The sequence below is a fragment of the Vicugna pacos genome, chromosome 3 (genome assembly GCF_048564905.1).
Source record: "Vicugna pacos chromosome 3, VicPac4, whole genome shotgun sequence".
NCBI lineage: Eukaryota > Metazoa > Chordata > Mammalia > Artiodactyla > Camelidae > Vicugna > Vicugna pacos.
The window spans coordinates 101,766,961-101,776,170 of NC_132989.1; the positions used below are offsets into that span (position 1 = coordinate 101,766,961).

Below are 9,210 nucleotides of genomic sequence, written 5' to 3' on the forward strand. Positions count from 1 at the left end.
GCTCACGTAGAATAGGCAGAGGAAATGCTACAAGTATGTTTTTAAGCCTTATTTTTAAGTGACACTGGAGAGCATGCTAGGAATAATAGCTGATAAAATCTGGCAACCAACTATCAAATGGGTTTACTTGAGAGAAAAGAATGAACATCCTGTTAGTGTAAGGATTCACATCCAGCTCATTTTAAATCCAAAACACATGCTCTTTTCACTACATGACAGTTTTTACAGTCAGATGCTCTTGGCAGACAAATAAATAAATGTATCTTGACACACACTAATCATGATTTGATACAGGGGGGGTTGAAGCAGTGGGGAATCATGGTTCATTAAAATCCTAAAATCATCCATAATCTCTCATACATACTGCCAAAACATTTTTTAAAATTAATTCTACCATGCTTGGTAGAAATGAAAAATTGCTAGGCTCTATCTCACTCAGTCCTTTATGTGATTGTCATTTTTATTGGATTTTAAAAATAAATACTCAAAGACATTATCCTGAGTACTGTGTTTGTGTATGTTTATGTGTTTGAATATGACTAAAGCCAGGGAGGGTGCCAATAATACCAACTTTCCTGATGTATTTATTTAATGTTAAAGTCTTTTTTTGATCATTGTAGAGACTTCACTTTGTGAATGAGACATTAACTTTGGTAGCATGCCAGACTAAAGGACAGGAAAATTTGATATTTAATCAAGACCATCTCCTCTTTAATATTTGTCTACCTCTTACATTTTATTTTGTGTGTAGTATTTTTGCTTTTCCACTATTTATTAAAATGCTATATTATAGTTTGGAAATTGTAACTTGGATAAAATATGTACTTCACTGGTAATCTTTAAGTACTCCAATACACCCTTATCTAATTTCTTATGGACATAGCTTGATATACACTGGCATGAGGCTCTGAATAGAAGTTCAGCTCCACATTAGATTTTAAAGCACTGACTATCAGTCCCTCTTCAGGAGCCTGAGTGTGTGACATACAAAGAGTGATGCAGGGATCAGAGAGCACAAAGCTACACAAACACAGACTGATACCGACAGAGGACAACGAGCAGTAGTCATGAGGCAAAACAGCCATGAGCAAGTAGTAACTGTGCTGAGTAGATGAAGTTACTCGGTTCAAAAAGACTGAACGTGAGCATCTACAAGCAGTGTAATCAAAAACAGAGTGATTAAACATCATGAAGGCAGGACTAGCGTAAAGAACAAAGTGTACCTACTTTTGGGGAGACAAATTAAGCACAAAAGGAGTGTTACATATCAATGGGGGACATAGTCTCCTTTAATTAGGAATCTACAGCCTCAAAATTCCTGTCTTCCTCACTTCCCTGAGATGATAATCTGGCACTAACCGAGATGGTCAGAGCCTTCTTTCTTCCAAGCAGTCTTCATGAGCTAAAAAAACAAAACAAAATAAAATAACAGCAACAACATAAACAACCAAACCAACAAAAGCCCCTCAGACACAGTAAGGTACCTAGAAAGTATATCTGCATGAAGGAAACCAGAGCTTTGTCAAATGGCATTTCAGTCTCTAAAGCCATGCAAATTACATCGTCTAAACAAAGAAATCTGAAATATGTGATGAAAATGGATTTTACACTTTCGGAGATGTTTCAGGTGATTTAGATTTTGTCTAGAATATTCATACAATATGAGCAGAAATTGTAATACTGAAGGTAACTGCCAATGAAATGTAGATTTGAAGTGTTCTAATGTTACTGCATTCAGCAATATGGACATAATCAAATATTAGTCAAAGTCCTAGTTAAATACACATGCTCACAGGACTCTTTACTTTTAATGATGAACACAAGAAAAAAAGTCCACAAGAAAGGATTTACCACTTGTGTTAATGTTCTCTAAGATATGCTCAGTTAATATAATTAGTATCTGCTTTCTGATATACTTATTTTTCAACCTTTTTAATAGATTAAAAAAATACACACACACACACACACACAAATGCATTGCACAAATGGGTATAAGGCCATTGACAAAATCTGATCTTTAGAAAGAAATATATTAACATAATTACAGTTTGATTGTCACACAGAACTCATCAGAAGCTATCAGAATGTTTTATGACTTAAATATGTCCTGCTTTACAACTAAAATGCATTGTTTCTCAAATTAGTATCTAAAAAATAATACTGTATTTACTACACTGTGGAAAGGAATAACTATTTGAATCCAAAAAAACTGGGGAAATACAATCATTTTAATATGTATTATAACACTATAAATAGGAACTAACTTTCATCGATATCTGGTTAGTTAAAATAAAAAATATATAGAGAAATTACTTTTCCATGTGGAAGGAATTAGCTTTCTGTTCTACATTTATGAATCAGAGACGAGGCTATCAAAGTTTTTTCCCAACTATTAGAATATCTGTTGATATCAGCATTTCTTTATTTTGATACAAGAATAAATATTTTACTAAGTTGGTGCTACTCATGGTCACTTAAATGTTCTTGAGTCATAGATAAATTTAGAAGTCACCTATACTATAAATAGAAATCATTGAAACATCAGTTACAGATTTTTTTCAACAGCATTATGTTCATCTATAGTATTGTAGGGTCAGTGAGAAGATTGACATTTCTAAGATATTTCAGTAATATAAGAAAATATTTCCTAGTCTTTTCAGGAGAGCATTCTGCTCTGAGTTTGGCACTTTGGCTCTCATCACCCATTCAAATAGAAAAGCCCTAGGTCCTTCATCATACAGCCTTTATTACAATTGTTATACAAACAATGAGCTTAAGCTTCTTACTATTGTCTAAACTTTGTTTTCCATATTTGTTTCTAAGTCTCATTGGCATAATTCTATAGATTTACAATTTGCATTGTTACTGCTGTTTTTATTACTAAGTGGAAGACCTGTATTTTTTCTTCTATGTATCATTCAAGTGTAAGTCCTCACAGAATCTGCATTCTGTAAACCTATGATATCTAAACTCTAGAATCACAGTCACTTCAAAAGCTTCTTATAAAATTACTGTACCTGCTCTCAGAGTTTCACATTCAGAAGGGACTCAAGAATTTGCATATCTAAGAAGTTCCTATCTGATGCTACTGGAAATAGTTATTAACATATCAAATATGTTAAACCAAAAGCTGCCCAAAAGTCTAATACTTTGGTCCAGTTTGTGAACTTGTTTCCAATCCACATAGCTGTTCCTGTATCCAAGCAACCTAATCTATTCTGAAATGACATAAACATATTTAAAGGACTTCTTGAAAATCTAATAAAATGCCTTATCAAAACCTCTCTTAAATCATGCATTTTAAACTAGTTGATAAATGTAGAAATATTATTCTTTACTTATTGCATCATTTTACAACTTATAATAATGCCAATATTTTCATGTTTGTAATTCAGATGTGAAATGAGTTTAAAGATACTTTTTGTCATGTCCATATTCAGTAAGAAATGTGTAAAAAAGAACAGAAGTTAAAGCATGTTCAAATTACAATTTTTTAGCATATTTATATTTGTTCATTATAAAAAGCAGGGATAAAAATATGCATCAAAGTAACATGGCTTAGCTTTAACTCCATATAACAATTTCAGTATATGTGTACCAAACTATCCCCTAACTATATTCTTTCCTATGATTTCTAGTGGTCAACTACAACAAATATAATTGGTCTTCAAGTCATCAATACATACTAACTTTTCCCAAGTATAAGTCCTCCACTGACTTTAGTTTTTCCAAATATGCTACAGTTAGTTATGCTGCAGAGGTTAAAATGTACATTACTCAATGTGGAAGTTACCTTTCTTTAATTACTACAAAATTATCTTAGGGGAAACTGGTTGTCATAAATCAATGGAACATTAGTTTTGAGGTTAAAGCTTTCTCCTGGAGGAGTGTTGCTCATATTTGAGTGATAAAATTGAGTATCTTTTCCCTAATCCCAAAAGTCAGATTTAATTGTACTATTGTTTGGCATAAATTGTGTGTGTGTGTTATGCGTGTGTTGTGTGTGTGTACTGTTGAGTGAGACATTTTCTATGGTGAATGTTAAATAAATTCAGATGCTCATTGCCTTATTCAATTAAAGCAGCTGCTGAGTGAATTTTCCAAAAGGTTGTTGCTATGCCAATATCAGTTCTTATATTTAAAATGCAATGCTAATTTGATCATGTAGTGATATCAATTTTAAAGAGACATTGTTTCACCATTTGCTCCTCCATTTATTAGATGTGTATTCAATACTCACCCTGGGGCAGGTACTATGTTAGGGATGCATGGATGAACAAAAGGTTCTTTTTGGCATAAGCTATAGATTTTTGGATATATACCTTATAATCTTTTTAAAAAAATTGTATCCAAGAAATTGCTGAGTCCTTATTATGACTAATTATAAACCTTCAAAGTCTCTTTTTCACCTGAATGAAGCTGTGATACTTACAATAATTTTAGGATGTTTTTTCAGGAAATGTCTTCAGAGCTGTGATATTTTATTCTGCATATTCTCAAAATTCACAAAAATCTCTACCTAGTTGGATTTATAGTAGACATTTCCTTTCTAGCGGATGTCCCTTCTCATTCGCACTGCCTGCTTAACAATGAATGCCTCTTGGCATAGCTGGACTTGGTCTGATTAGGCTGGACACTTTACCTAAGGAAATCAACCAAAGTCCCTTCCCCTGGAATTCTGATTCAGGAAACTTTGGAGATGTAGACAATAATGGTCACCTGAATTATAAGTTTAAAAGTACATAAAATCAGGGAGGGAATTAATCAGGGGAGTAATAGAAGACAGCTGGTCTTGTTTCCCATGAGCAGGAAGGGAATAGAGCAGGTACACACAAGAAAGGAAGTAGCTCCATGGGGTAGCAGGAATCCCTGGGACACTGATATTCCAATCTAGATAGTCTCTCTTGACTTGAGCCAGTTTATGCTTTCCTTGAAATTAAACATTTTTGAGTGTAATAAAAATGATTTTGTTTCCTAGAAACAGCTGCAAATAATGTGAAACAAAGTCTGTTGAAGAAAAATTCAGTAATTAAACTGCTTGTGGTCCAAATAATCTATCAGCTTACAGATAAAGAGATCTTTTATAACCCCAGGTACAGTATCTTGAAAACTGCTATCATTAAGACGAATGAAAAAAAAAAGTTAGATTATAAAGTATTTTAATGATTACTTTTAAAATTTCTAATAGAAAGAGGAGTTGCAACATATTTTGAGAACCTTGTTATTAAAATAACTACAGATACCTCTCAAAGTGAGAATAACTCATTTTCGTATTTCGGAATGCCTCTTAAACCAAACAAAGCTTATTGGTCTAAAGACTTTTTTTTTCCAATGTGTAGTCTCACAGGCTTTGTTATTACCCATTTTCTGTTCTTAATTATGAGTAATCCAAAATTAAGAACAAATGTATTTTGTTCTAGAATGTATAGATAAAATTCTATTTTGAATCAAACAACATTTACTGTGAAGTTCTTCACTGCGAGAAATGTTTGTAATCTTTTCCAAAAGAATATATTAAAAGTTGCTGAGTTTCCACCACCTGTTCCTGACAGCTATTTCAGTGTAAGTAATACATCACAGGGGTGATGGCAATCTGATGATGTATTGGAACTATACATCATTGTGGTGACGGCGCTTTAATGACAGATGAGTAATACATCTTCAGGTAAAGCTCTCAAATTTAGGCCTGCCTGGAAAATAGAGTTTCTGGAAGAAGAAAACATCTTATCAACTTTATAAAAGAATGGATGTAATAAAACATAGTTTGCTAAATCAGAGGGCTGTAAGTTTGGATGCAGAAATGAGATGTCTTTGAATGTCCATAACTTTTTTCCCTTCACATATTTACTGCAATTCAAAAATGTGTTTTGCATTGAAAAGTGTTCCCATTTTTTTGTCTTCTTTACACTTCATTTATTTATCATTTTAACATGTATCATTGTGTATTTCTTTTTCATTTTTTTTTCCTTGGAGCTGGAAGAAATATCCTTTTAGCTAAGAGTATTTAGAACTAGTCACACTCTTCTTGCTAATAAAAACTCCCTTACTCTATGAAGGTAGAGATTTTGTTTGCCTGTGTATTTATACTCTCTCTGTCTTTAACAAGCTGTTCAAAAATGCATTTTGGGGGGGTCTTAATTCCTTTTACAGCTTAATTTTTTAAAATCTTTACATGGGTAGAAATAGCAGTATTCTTAAGTTTCTTACATTCATTAAGTGGAAAAAAAATTTTTTTAAATCTTTAGAAAAGGCTATCAATATTCTGCATTTTTAAGAAAGATTATTATCTTCTATCTACATTAAAAAGTAAAAACACATTTATATTACACAATCTTTAAATTTTTGAACTGTTAGAGACTGTCGAAGCATGTATTTAATTTTGAAACTTAGAGGAAAAAAATCTTAAAGGATGCATTTCATCTCATGAGCAGAAATCCCTCACGATAGAGGACTAGAAAAAGGTTACAAAATTTATCTTTTTAGCTAAAGCATTATAATCAGACTGTCTATAAGAGGTAAAAATGACAGTTACGATGTGTGTCATATGCCTAGATCTGTGTGTGACATGCTGGAAATGTACACTGTCTCACATTATGAGTCTTACCCCAGGTTTGCCTCTGTGATAATTTTGTGTTAATGCACAGAATACTTACATAAAATTAAAACTTAGATTGAATTATTCTAGTAAACTCTTATAGGAAACATCCATACATAGGTCTGAAATTAAAAAATGAATTTACTGGAATTTTTCCTTTATTGTAGTCCAGATTAAGGAGCATATATCATTTTCCCCCCTCTCTTTTTAGTACACTATTCCTGAAGAGGAGAAAATAAAGCCAAAGGATACATGGAAACTGAAACACATTGTTAGTTAAGCTGTCTTAAAATTAAACCAGTGCTAAATTGCCTAAATCAATCTTAATGAGATGATAGTTAAATCAGAAATATGGTCTTTTGTGGCAGTCAGACCTGGATTTCAATTTCAACTTGGAGATATCTTAGTTGAGGATTATGGTATAACACTTAACTATTTGAATCTCAAGCTGATATTCCATTATATTTGCAGATATCATATATAAGGGAGCAAAATTCACCCCCCTCCCCAAAATTATCTCTTTGGCATGAAGATTAATTTAGGCTGATTATTTTTCAGGCCCAAAAGACTCAGGAAAAATCTTAGACTTCCCACCTAAATACCTAAAAGAATGTAGATTAGATGACCTGTTCCAGGAAGGGTGTTATTACCATGGAGAACCATAATATGAGCTAGTTATGATAGGCAGGAAGGAATCTAGAAAAATCTGTTAAAATTTCTCTTGTATCCAGTTGTCTCTGCAGGGTCCAGCCAATATTTGTTTATTAACATTTCATCACCATGTAAATTACCTTTTTTTCACTTTGAAAACCCAAATCACTACCCCTAGTTTTCCTGGGCCTCTTTCATCATCTATACATGTCATTGAAACCAAGCAGGACCCTGAGGGGAACCTCCTAGGTACAAAAGCCCCTCTGGGTCCCTTGTTTCTAGATTATAGAAAAAGGCTTTAGTCTCCTAGGCCTTCCCTGAGTTCCGAAGAGCAGGCCCTGGCACAGGCAGTTACTAATTAAGGAACTGAGGGAATGCAGAAACAAAGGAAAAGCAGTTCAGCAAGAAAAATAATGGCAGTAGTTCAGCAATAAAAACAGAATCCTAGTTCCTCCTCAAGAGATATACATAATAATCTGATGGGTATCTCTGAGTTTTTCTTCAGGATCTAGGATACTTACCCAGGTGGAGGATGATGACTACATGCTAAGCATAACACACAGATCCAAGGCTTGTTGGAACCAGAATGTCATGGTTCCTGAAACACCACTCTGTTATCTCACTACCAACCAATCAGAAGAAAGTCATGCATTCTGCAGCCCTTATCTCCAAATGTTGCCTTTAAAAGCACTTCCCTGGAAACCATCAGGGAGTTTGAGTCTTTGGAGCACAGCTGCCCATATTCCTTGTTTGCCACCTGCAATAAACACTGTACTTTCCTTCATCGCAAACCAGTGTCAGTAAATTGGCTTTGCTACATGGCAGGCAAGTGGACTCAAGTTCAGTTCAATAACACTGTTAAACTTCTGTTTGATTTTTCTCCTGCATTTCCAATTCTCTCCCACCCTTCTGATTTCAAATCACCAAGAATGAAGGCAGCCCTCCAGCCTCATTGGAAGGGACCTTACCAAGGGCTATGGACCACTGATGCTACTGATATATTAGGAAATTTTGAGCTTTGAGAATATATCTCACAGCAAACAAGGACTCCACATGACACCTGGTCCTGTGCAAGTGCTGGATATGTCAAATTGACAAGAAAGAGAAGTAGCTGAGATTCAGGTAGACTGCTTCCACCCAAGATACTGGATCAAGGCTTCTTACTTTAGTTCCCTTTCTTCTTTTCTTTTACTTTGGTATTGGCCTGGAAAGATACTGCCCTCATCTGTCTCTCTCAGATCATTGCTAAGGGGGTTAACTTTTCAGATTGCTGGATTTGTCACAGATGCCGACCTACCTAAATTATCTAGGTCAAATTTGTCCCCACTTTCTAAGAAATTTCGCCAGCAGCATCCATCTTTGCAATGCATTTCAGGTCAGGAGATTCTCTTCCCACATGTGCTAGAAACCTGACTGACCCTAGGTTGAATGCGTATACACAGTAATCCCTGTGAATAAATCCATTCCTTGGTTAGGAATAGATACAAATGAGAATACAATCAGAAACCTCTCTTTAACATTTGAAGACATTGTGAATTTCATTGCTAAGACACTGGCTACCCAGCAAAGATCCTATGACTCTTTGGCCAAAGATGTTCTTGAATGTAGGATAGCCCTTGATTATCTTTTACCTGAACAAAAAGGTGTTTGTTCTGTGGCCAACAGCACTTTCTGTGCCTGGATTGACATTTCTGGGGAAGTTGAAGCTTAGTTAAGTAAAATCATTGAGCAAGCCACTTGGCTTAAAAAATTGACTCCTTCAATGGGATCTTTTTTTGATTGGTTTGGGTCTTGGGGACTCTAACTTCAAAGTCTACTCCAAATATTGGGAATTATCCTGCTTATTATAATCATAATAATCCACTTGGCACATTGTATTCTCTCAAAAGTTTTTAAAACATATTCACATGTTTAACCACTGGACAAATAATCTCCCTAAAACTGCAACATCAGAAAGGAAGCAA

At 34.3% G+C, this 9,210-nt stretch overlaps 1 long non-coding RNA gene across 1 annotated transcript; it reads right to left on the reverse strand.

The window, feature by feature from the left end:
- Positions 1-1,260: 1,260 nt before the first annotated feature.
- LOC140689968 (uncharacterized) lies at positions 1,261-7,816 on the reverse strand. The gene is made up of 2 exons (XR_012065113.1): positions 7,768-7,816; positions 1,261-1,402 (listed from the first exon to the last, which is right to left on the reverse strand). It is a non-coding gene; the product is annotated as an uncharacterized lncRNA (long non-coding RNA).
- Between the last annotated feature and the right edge of the window lie 1,394 nt (positions 7,817-9,210).